General features: G+C 44.2%; 1 pseudogene; it reads right to left on the bottom strand.

Moving 5' to 3' along the window:
* Positions 1–759: 759 nt before the first annotated feature.
* Positions 760–877, bottom strand: LOC124614517 (annotated as a pseudogene).
* Positions 878–9464: the final 8587 nt, after the last annotated feature.

The following is a 9464-nucleotide window of genomic DNA, read 5'->3' as shown; positions in this document are numbered from 1 at the left end:
TCCCACCAAACATTTATGGGACATAATAGAGAGGTCAGTTCCTACACAAAATTCTGCACCGGCAACACTTGCGCAGTTTTGGACGGCAATAGAGGCAGCATGGCTCAGTTTTTCTGCAGGGGACATCCAACGACTTGTTGAGTGTATGTCACGTCAAGTTGCTGCACTACGCCGGGCCAAAAGGAGTCTGACGCGGTGACTGAAGGTATCACATGACTTTTATCACATCAGCGTACAGCGCTGTACTGTCGTTTAAAGTAACGCGTGAAAGTCTGTGTAGCTGGCCTTTGAATGTTATTTACTTATTTTTTTGTTCCAACTTGGCTGTGGTCCAACTCTGGTGAGCAATGCCCAAAAATTTGTAAGACCACATTTATGACGAATTCTACTTCTTTAGAAGTCGTACTTTGAATTTATCTTGTTTAAGACTTCCATCCAACGATATTGATGTGCTCGAAAAGCTTTTTGTTACTAGTACGCTAAGACTAATAAATGTTTAGTAACACAAGAAATATTATTAACTTTATGTTAAAGTGTTATATATAAAACTAAACTCCGTCCGAACAGGCCATGAAGGCCCAACGGTACCGACAGGCCGTCGTGTCATTCTCAGCCCACAGGCATCACTGGATGCGGATATGGAGGGGCATGTGGTCAGCACACCACTCTCCCGACCGTTTCAGTTTTCACGAACGGAGCCGCTACTTCTCAGTCAAGTAGCTCCTCAGTTTGCCTCACAAGGGCTGAGTGCACCCCGCTTGCCAACAGCGCTGGACAGACCGGATGGTCACCCATCCAAGTGCTAGTCCAGGCCGACAGTGCTTAACTTCGGTGAGCTGACGGGAACCGGTGTTACCTCTGCGGCAAGGCCGTTGGTTAAAGTGATATATATGCACTGCCGTAAAAAAATTAGCACACGCTGTTTGAAGTTTCCAGACCAATCGTGATTTATTGTTGCAACAATGCACATGGGGTACATGAAATAATTACATTTGTAGATAAATAGCACAATGAGTTTTGAGGTATCTGGTGTCGACCCATATTAGTACCTGTCGCAGCCTCCACAAGCGGTAATGCAGGGGCTGTCTCTGGCATCTAGTCGATATTACAGATGGAGAATACTGTCCTGAGGTACTGGGATACGCTATTGCACGTCTGATCGACCTGTTCACGTAGTTCTGTAACAGCTGTTGGTTGACGAGTCTCACAAGTCACTTCTCGTCCCATCATATCCCACACGAGCTCCGTTGGAGACAAGGTCGGAGATCATTCTGGCCAGGGAAGTTGTTGCACGTCTTGCAAAGCACGTTGAGTTTCACGGGCAGTGTGTGGGCGAGCATTATCCTGTTAGAACAACACATCACCTGTCTGTTGCAATAATGGCAAAATAACGGGTCTAACAACATTCTACAAGTACCGTGCGCTGATTAGCGTCCCCCTAAAAAAACAAAAGCTGAACGAGAGTTGTTGCTTATCGCACTCCGAACCATAAGGCCTGAGATGGGGCCAGTGTGGCTTGAAGGAATGTAATCATTGAGACAGTGCTCACCAGGTCTACGTCGTACGCACAAGCGATCATCACTAGCGTGCGGCAGAATATGCTTTCATCGCTGAAGACCATGGTGTGCCATTCCACTTTGCAAGTGATCCTCCGACGGCATCCGTCGAGCCATACACGTCGGTGCTGTGATGGAAGATGGGCAAAAGGTGAGCATGTCTGTACTCCCATTCGCTAATAACCAGTTTGCAACAGTTTGTGTTGACACGTCCAGGCTCACAAGCCCTTTTATTTATGCCGTGGTAGCTGTGCGATCTGCCATTGCGCCCCTTCTAACACGACATTCCGGGCGGGCGTCTGCGGTGCGTGGACGTGCAGAACCTCGTCTACGGGTGTCATAATGTTCACTTGACCCGTGCTACCGGCACTGCTGTACAACTGACGCTGTACGGCCAACTTGTGTTGCAATTCTCCGAAAGAACCATCTTGCCACTTGGAAGACCACAGTTTAATCCCTCAGTTGGCTGTAGGAAGCATGCGTGTGTCTCCTTCGTTGCCTGCTAGCTTCACACGTTTGCACCACACTGAGCCTTCTGGCTGTGAGCATTCGCTATTAAAGTGTAGACACAAACTGCTCTCTGGTAGCTATGCCGCTGCGCTTCTGCTGGCGGACCACGCTGAAACCATTATCAGTACGCCTGCTATCCTCCCAGGTATATGCCGTCATCGGATGAAAATCGACGTCCTCTTTCCAGGTGTTCAAATTTTTTCCGGCTTTGTATACAGAAGGAAACTGCGAATCACGCTACACATTCAAGTTTCGGAATAGATTCTCTTCAGTTGAAAAGCTTCATTGCATAATTTAAAATCTATGCTGGTGATTGATGCTTCACGCTCTGTATCTGTCTATACACTGCTCTATACAATGTCTACACAGTGCCCCTAACACTCTGTATTTAATTATATCCTATGGACTATATTTATAAGTTACTCTTTGCAGTTCCACTAGCTCCAAATGCATCAGATGTTTTTTATTCCTAAGACTGTTTGCTTGCATTGTACTTCACTATTTGCAAAGTAAACTACATAGGCTGTGTACGTTTCCAGGTATTTAAACTATACTAAATTGAAACACTCCCAAATATTTTTGTAAAAAGCACCCTCAGACTAAAGAGAACACCAAAAATTTAACTAATCAGACAGTCCTCTGGTCTGTCCAACAGTTCATAACCTGACGAAATGTGCTCAAAAGGAACATATTAAATTCGAATCTTTCGAAATGTAGTTAGAAGGAAAGAGTAAGTAACTTTCAGCTGTAGCCACTATCGAATTACAAAAACAAAATTACCTAGGTGGCACGAAATGACTAAATCATTACCGTTTATTACACTTCATTACACAGAGGCAGACAGCAAAGGGGAGTAACAGCGCCTCTAAAACTTTAGTGAGTTGTTTAGTTGTACACAAGCGCAGCTATTTAGGAGTGCTGTAAATAAAGTTTACATCTGCATGATTAAAAGCACCTTTCAAAAGGAGAGAGCACACTAAGTAGACGTAGTAGTCGAGACACGTAAGCGAAATTCTGTTCCGTGAGAGAAAGTTCACAAACTGAAGTTCCACCGTACTTTGAAGTAAGGTAGGAAATTAGCTACATCTATAGATCAACCTCAGCGGCAGCAAGGAGCGCATAAAGCAATTAAGGTGAGCTCGTTCCACTAGTTTCCCTTATCCGATAGTTCCTGGGAACTATCTCACTTGAGTGAGTGACAAGACAACGAGAGAGCACGAGGGAAAGAGCAACTGCACCTAGAGCATCTGGCGGAAAGCGGAAGGATGAAGACTACGAAGACTCTGCTCCTCTGAAAACAGGTAAACTTGCGAGCGACTAGACAAGTTGACACTTGGTTTCATCATGAGATTACTCTCGTGAAACAGTGCATGAAAGTGTATACGCAGCCCCCATCAAGCGAGCGACTTAATCACACTATTCGTTGGCGAAGCAGTGCTATAGTATACCGAAAAATAATATCAGTGACTAATCGATGGGATATTCTGATCAGCTTAGGCAAACTGAAAATGTTTGCTGTACTGAATGACAGGTCCCCGTGATTGTGTATAGGTACCAAATTAAACTGCAGAGGAAAGGTCAGAACAGGCATCCGTAAGTGGTTTTTTTTTCTTTCAAAAAATCATATCTTGGAAACTATTAGAGCATCGTTGTTTGTTGGATAACGTTTAGCATATCTTAAAGTTTTTTCTGGTATACCAGAACCATAATGTGAACTCCATGCGTCACTCGTTGAACATCAAGGCTTTTTGGGAGTTCTTTCCATATACAGGTGAGCGCTGCAGCATCAACAGTTCTGACTGCTACATTAGTACTTGCAAGAACGGTAGCAATGTCATTGGTTTTGTGTACACGTGATACTTGACGCAACCCTACAGAATGAAGTACGAGGGAAGTTCAATAAATGACGCAATAAATTTTGTTTCGGCCAGTTTTAGTTGAAACAAATAGCGAATTGCTTGTGCGACATCGTGGGATATTTCCGCTTGAGCCCCTTTAGTTTCATGAAGTTCCGATAGGTCGTTGTTGTGGTCTTCAGTCCTGAGACTGGTTTGATGCAGCTCTCCATGCTACTCTATCCTGTGCAAGCTTCTTCATCTCCCAGTACCTACTGCAGCCTACATCCTTCCTAATCTGCTTACTGTATTCATCTCTTGGCCTCCCTCTACGATTTTTACCCTCCGCGTGGCCCTCCATACTAAATTGGTGATCCCTCGATGTCTCAGAATATGTCCTACCAAGCGATCCCTTCTTCTAGTCAAGTTGTGCCACAAGCTCCTCTTCTCCCCAATTCTATTTAATACCTCCTCATTAGTTATGTGATCTACCCATCTAATCTTCAGCATTCTTCTGTAGCACCACATTTCGAATGCTTCTATTCTCTTCTTGTCTAAGCTATTTATCGTCCACGTTTCACATCCATACATGGCTACACTCCACACAAGTACTTTCAGAAACGACTTTCTGACACTTAAATCTATACTCGATGTTAACAAATTTCTCTTGTTCAGAAACGCTTTCCTTGCCATTGCCAGTCTACATTTTATATCCTCTCTACTTCGAACATCATCAGTTATTTTGCTCCACAAATAGCAAAACTCCTTTACTACTTTAAGTGCCTCATTTCCTAATCTAATTCCCTCAGCATCACCCGACTTACTTCGACTACATTCCATTATCCTCGTTTTGCTTTTGTTGATGTTCATCTTATACCCTCCTTTGAAGACACAGTCCATTCCGTTCAACTGCTCTTCCAACTATCATATCTCCCATTTCACCTTCATCTTCATCCGCTTCCATTTCCATAATATTGTCCTCAAGTACATCGCCCTTGTAAAGACCCTCTATATACTCCTTCCACCTTTCTGCTTTCCCTTCTTTGCTTAGAACTGGGTTTCCATCAAAGCTCTTGATATTCATGCAAGTGGTTCTCCTTTCTCCAAAGGTCTCCTTAATTTTCCTGTAAGCAGTATCTATCTTACCCCTAGTGAGATAAGCCTCTACACCCTTACATTTGTCCTCTAGCCATCCCTGCTTAGCCATTTTGCACTTCCTGTCGATATCATTTTTGAGACGTTTGTATTCCTTTTGGCCTGCTTCATTTACTGAATTTTTATATTCTCTCCTTTCATCAATTAAATTCAATATTTCTTCTGTTACCCAAGGGTTTCTACTAGCCCTCGTCTTTTTACCTATTTGATCCTCTGCTGCCTTCACTATTTCATCCGTCAAAGGTACCCATTCTTCGTCTACTGTATTTCTCTCCCCCATTCCTGTCAATTGTTCCCCTACGCTCTCCCTGAAACTCTGTACAACCTGTGGTTTTTTCAGTTCATTCAGGTCCCATCTTCTTAAATTCCCACCTTTTTGCAGTTTCGTCAGTTTTAATGTACAGTTCATAACCAATAGATTGTGGTCAGAGTCCACATCTGCCCCTGGAAATGTATTACAATTTAAAACCTGGTTCCTAAATTTCTGTCTTACCATTATATAATCTATCTGATACCTTTTAGTAGCTCCAGGATTCTTCCATGTATACAACCTTCTTTCATGATTCTTGAACCAAGTGTTAGCTATGATTAAGTTGTGCTCTGCGCAAAATTCTACCAGACGGCTTCCTCTTTCATTTCTCTCCCCCAATCCATATTCACCCACTATGTTTCCTTCTCTCCCTATTCCTACTATCGAATTCCAGTGCCCCATGACTATTAAATTTTCGTCTCCCTTCTCTACCTGAATAATTTCTTTTATCTCATCATGTATTTCATCAATTTCTTCATCATCTGCAGAGCTAGTTGGCATATAAACTTGTACTACTGTAGTAGGCGTGGGCTTCGTGTCTATCTTGGCCACAATAATGCGTTCACTATGCTGTTTGTAGTAGCTTACCCGCACTCCAATTTTTTAATTCATTATTAAACCTACTCCTTCATTACCCATCTTTGATTTTGTATCTATAGCCCTGTATTCAACTGACCAAAAGTTTTGTTCTTCCTGCCACCGAACTTCACTAATTCCCACTATAGCTAACTTTAACCTATCCATTTCCCTTTTTTAATTTTCTAACCTACCTGCCCGATTAAGGGATTTGACATTCCACGCTCCGATCCGTCGAACGCCAGTTTTCTTTCTCCTGATAACAACGTCCTCTTGAGTAGTCCCCGCCCGGAGATCCGAATGGGGGACTATTTTACCTCCCGAATATTTTACCAAAGAGGACGCCATCATCATTTCACCATACAGTAAAGCTGCATGCCCTCGGAAAAAATTACGGCTGTAGTTTTCCCTTGCTGTCAGCCGTTCGCAGTACCAGAACAGCAAGGCCATTTTGGTTAGTGTTACAAGGCCAGATCAGTCAATCATCCAGACTGTGGCCCCTGTTCCGATAGGTGGCGACACTATAAATAGCCTTCAAAGTGGCGTCTGTAAAGGACGTGCGTTCCGAGCAGAGAGCTGTCACTGAGTTTCGTTTAGCGAAAAATCATATCATCGTAGATATTCATAGTCTCGCGCAGAATGTCTACGGAGACCCGGCAGTCAACAAAAGCACAGTGAGTTGTTGGGTGAGGCGTCTGTCATCGTCGCAACAAGATCGCGGAAACCTGTCAGATCTCCCGCGTGCCGGCCAGCTGCACACAGCTATGACTCCTGCAATGTTGGAACGTGCAGACACTTTCATTCGAGGTGATCGACAGATCAGTCAAACACCTCGCTGCACAACTGGGCGTCTTGTGTTGGAGGACAGCTCACAAATCTTTATTGCACTATTCTACCTCATCCACGCTACAGCCCGCGTCTCGCTCCTTCCGACTTCCATTTGTCTGGATCAATGAAGGACGCCCTCCGTGAGAACCAATACGTGGATGATGCGGAGATTCTTGTCGACCAATAGAGCGCTGCTACGCTGGCATACAGGTCCTCACAGTAACGTTGCATAAGGCCGTCGCATTGAACGGAGGTTATGTTGAAAAATATGGTTTTGCAGTCAGAAAAGTGGGGAGTAATTTGGTGTACTGGAGTAGTAAACGAAACCAACCTCCTTTCAGAAAAAAATGTGTTGCACTACTTATTGAACACCGCACGTATACTGGCTTGACATCGACAAATGGGATCGTCATGACCCTTCCACCTTTTAGGAAATGTGTCATTCGGCAAATCCCGCACGTTCGTACTCCAGTGTTGGTGTGCACCATCCGGCTTGAATATACAGACGACTGCAGCGATTCGATCTGTGATAGCAACATCTGTTCGAGGATGCCCGTGGAAAGATTTCCCGCCACGGTTTCCTCTGCGTATAAAAATGAACCTCTCAACCTTTTGTGCATTAGAACACACTAAACGTTACACTTCGGGCTAGCATGGAAAAGTTTATGTGCGTTGTGAGGATCTTCACAGCCCCAAATCGAAACACTGTGCCCTTCACATGTCTAGATATGTGGAACGTTGCTTGATCAGAAAACAGGCACTTTTTCAGGTAGTCACTGTCAGTGTCTATGGAGGCCAGCAAGGCACTCGCGAATGCATACCGCAAAGGACAACCGTTTGGCTCCAGTACTTTCATCATTTGTATTTTGTACCACCGCATAATTTCTAAAATTTCGTGTGCCAGTACGCACCTCTCCAGCCATAAAAGTAACAAGTTTCTGTTTTTGAAAAATTGTGATAAAACTTACAGTGGGACGCAGTTTTTTACATTATACTCTTCCTGATATTCTGGTTTTTAAAACATAATGTCTTATAATCAGTATAATACAATCACAATATTTAATATAAACGACAGCTGCTACCGTCTGTCCTCGTAACAGTGCCACTTTGCTTCCTAGCTCGCACGATATACAGGTACGGCCAAACTGTCAGGAAACATTCCTCACACACAAAGAAAGAAAATATGTTACGTGGACATGTGTCCGGAAACGCTTACTTTCCATGTTGGAGCTCATTTTATTACTTCTCTTCAAATCACATTAATCATGGAATGGAAACACACAGCAACAGAACGTACCAGCGTGACTTCAAACACTTTGTTACAGGAAATCTTCAAAATGTCCTCCGTTAGCGAGGATACATGCATCCACCCTCCGTCGCATGGAATCCCTGATGCGCTGATGCAGCCCTGGAGAATGGCGTATTGTGTCACATCCGTCCACAATACGAGCACGAAGAGTCTTTACATTTGGTACCGGGGTTGCGTAGACAAGAGCTTTCAAATGCCCCCATAAATGAAAGTCAAGAGGGTTGAGGTCAGGAGATCGTAGAGGCCATGGAATTGGTCCGCCTCTACCAATCCATCGGTCACCGAATCTGTTGTTGAGAAGCGTACGAACACTTCGACTGAAATGTGCAGGAGCTCCATCGTGCATGAACCACATGTTGTGTCGTACTTGTAAAGGCACATGTTCTAGCAGCACAGTTAGAGTGTCCCGTATGAAATCATGATAACGTGCTCCATTCAGCGTAGGTGGAAGAACATGGGGCCCAATGAAGACATCACCAACAATGCCTGCCCAAAAGTTCACAGAAAATCTGTGTTGATGACGTGATTGTACAATTGAGTGCGGATTCTCGTCAGCCCACACATGTTGATTGTGAAAATTTACAATTTGATCACGTTGGAATGAAGCCTCATCTGTAAAGAGAACATTTGCGCTGAAATGAGGATTGACACATTGTTGGATGAACCATTCGCTGAAGTGTACCCGCGGAGGCCAATCAGCTGCTGATAGTGCCTGCACTCGCTGTACATGGTACAGAAACAACTGGTTCTCCCGTTGCACTCTCCACACAGTGACGTGGTCAACGTTACCTTGTACAGCAGCAACTTCTCTGACGCTGACATTAGGGTTATCGTCAACTGCACGAAGAATTGCCTCGTCCATTGCAGGTGTCCTCGTCGTTCTAGGTCTTCCCCAGTCGCGAGTCATAGGCTGGAATGTTCCGTGCTCCCTAAGACGCCGATCAATTGTTTCGAACGTCTTCCTGTCGGGACACCTTCGTTCTGGAAATCTGTTTCGATACAAACGTACCGCGCCACGGCTATTGTCCCGTGCTAATCGAGACATCAAATGGGCATCTGCCAACTCCGCATTTGTAAACATTGCACTGACTGCAAAACCACGTTCGTGATGAACACAAGCCTGTTGATGGTACCTACTGATGTGCTTGATGCTAGTACTCTAGAGCAATGAGTTGCATGTCAACACAAGTACCGAAGTCAGCATTACCTTCCTTCAATTGGGCCAACTGGCGGTGAATCGAGGAAGTACAGTACATACTGACGAAACTAAAATGAGCTCTAACATGGAAATTAAGCGTTTCCGGACACATGTCCACATAACATCTTTTCTTTATTTGTGTGTGAGGAATTTTTCCAAAACCTTTGGCCGTACCTTTTTGTAACAC

The sequence above is a fragment of the Schistocerca americana genome, chromosome 4 (assembly GCF_021461395.2).
Source record: "Schistocerca americana isolate TAMUIC-IGC-003095 chromosome 4, iqSchAmer2.1, whole genome shotgun sequence".
Lineage (NCBI taxonomy): Eukaryota > Metazoa > Arthropoda > Insecta > Orthoptera > Acrididae > Schistocerca > Schistocerca americana.
The sequence above is the reverse complement of the archived record's forward strand: the minus strand, read 5'-3'. Positions and strand labels throughout refer to the sequence as shown.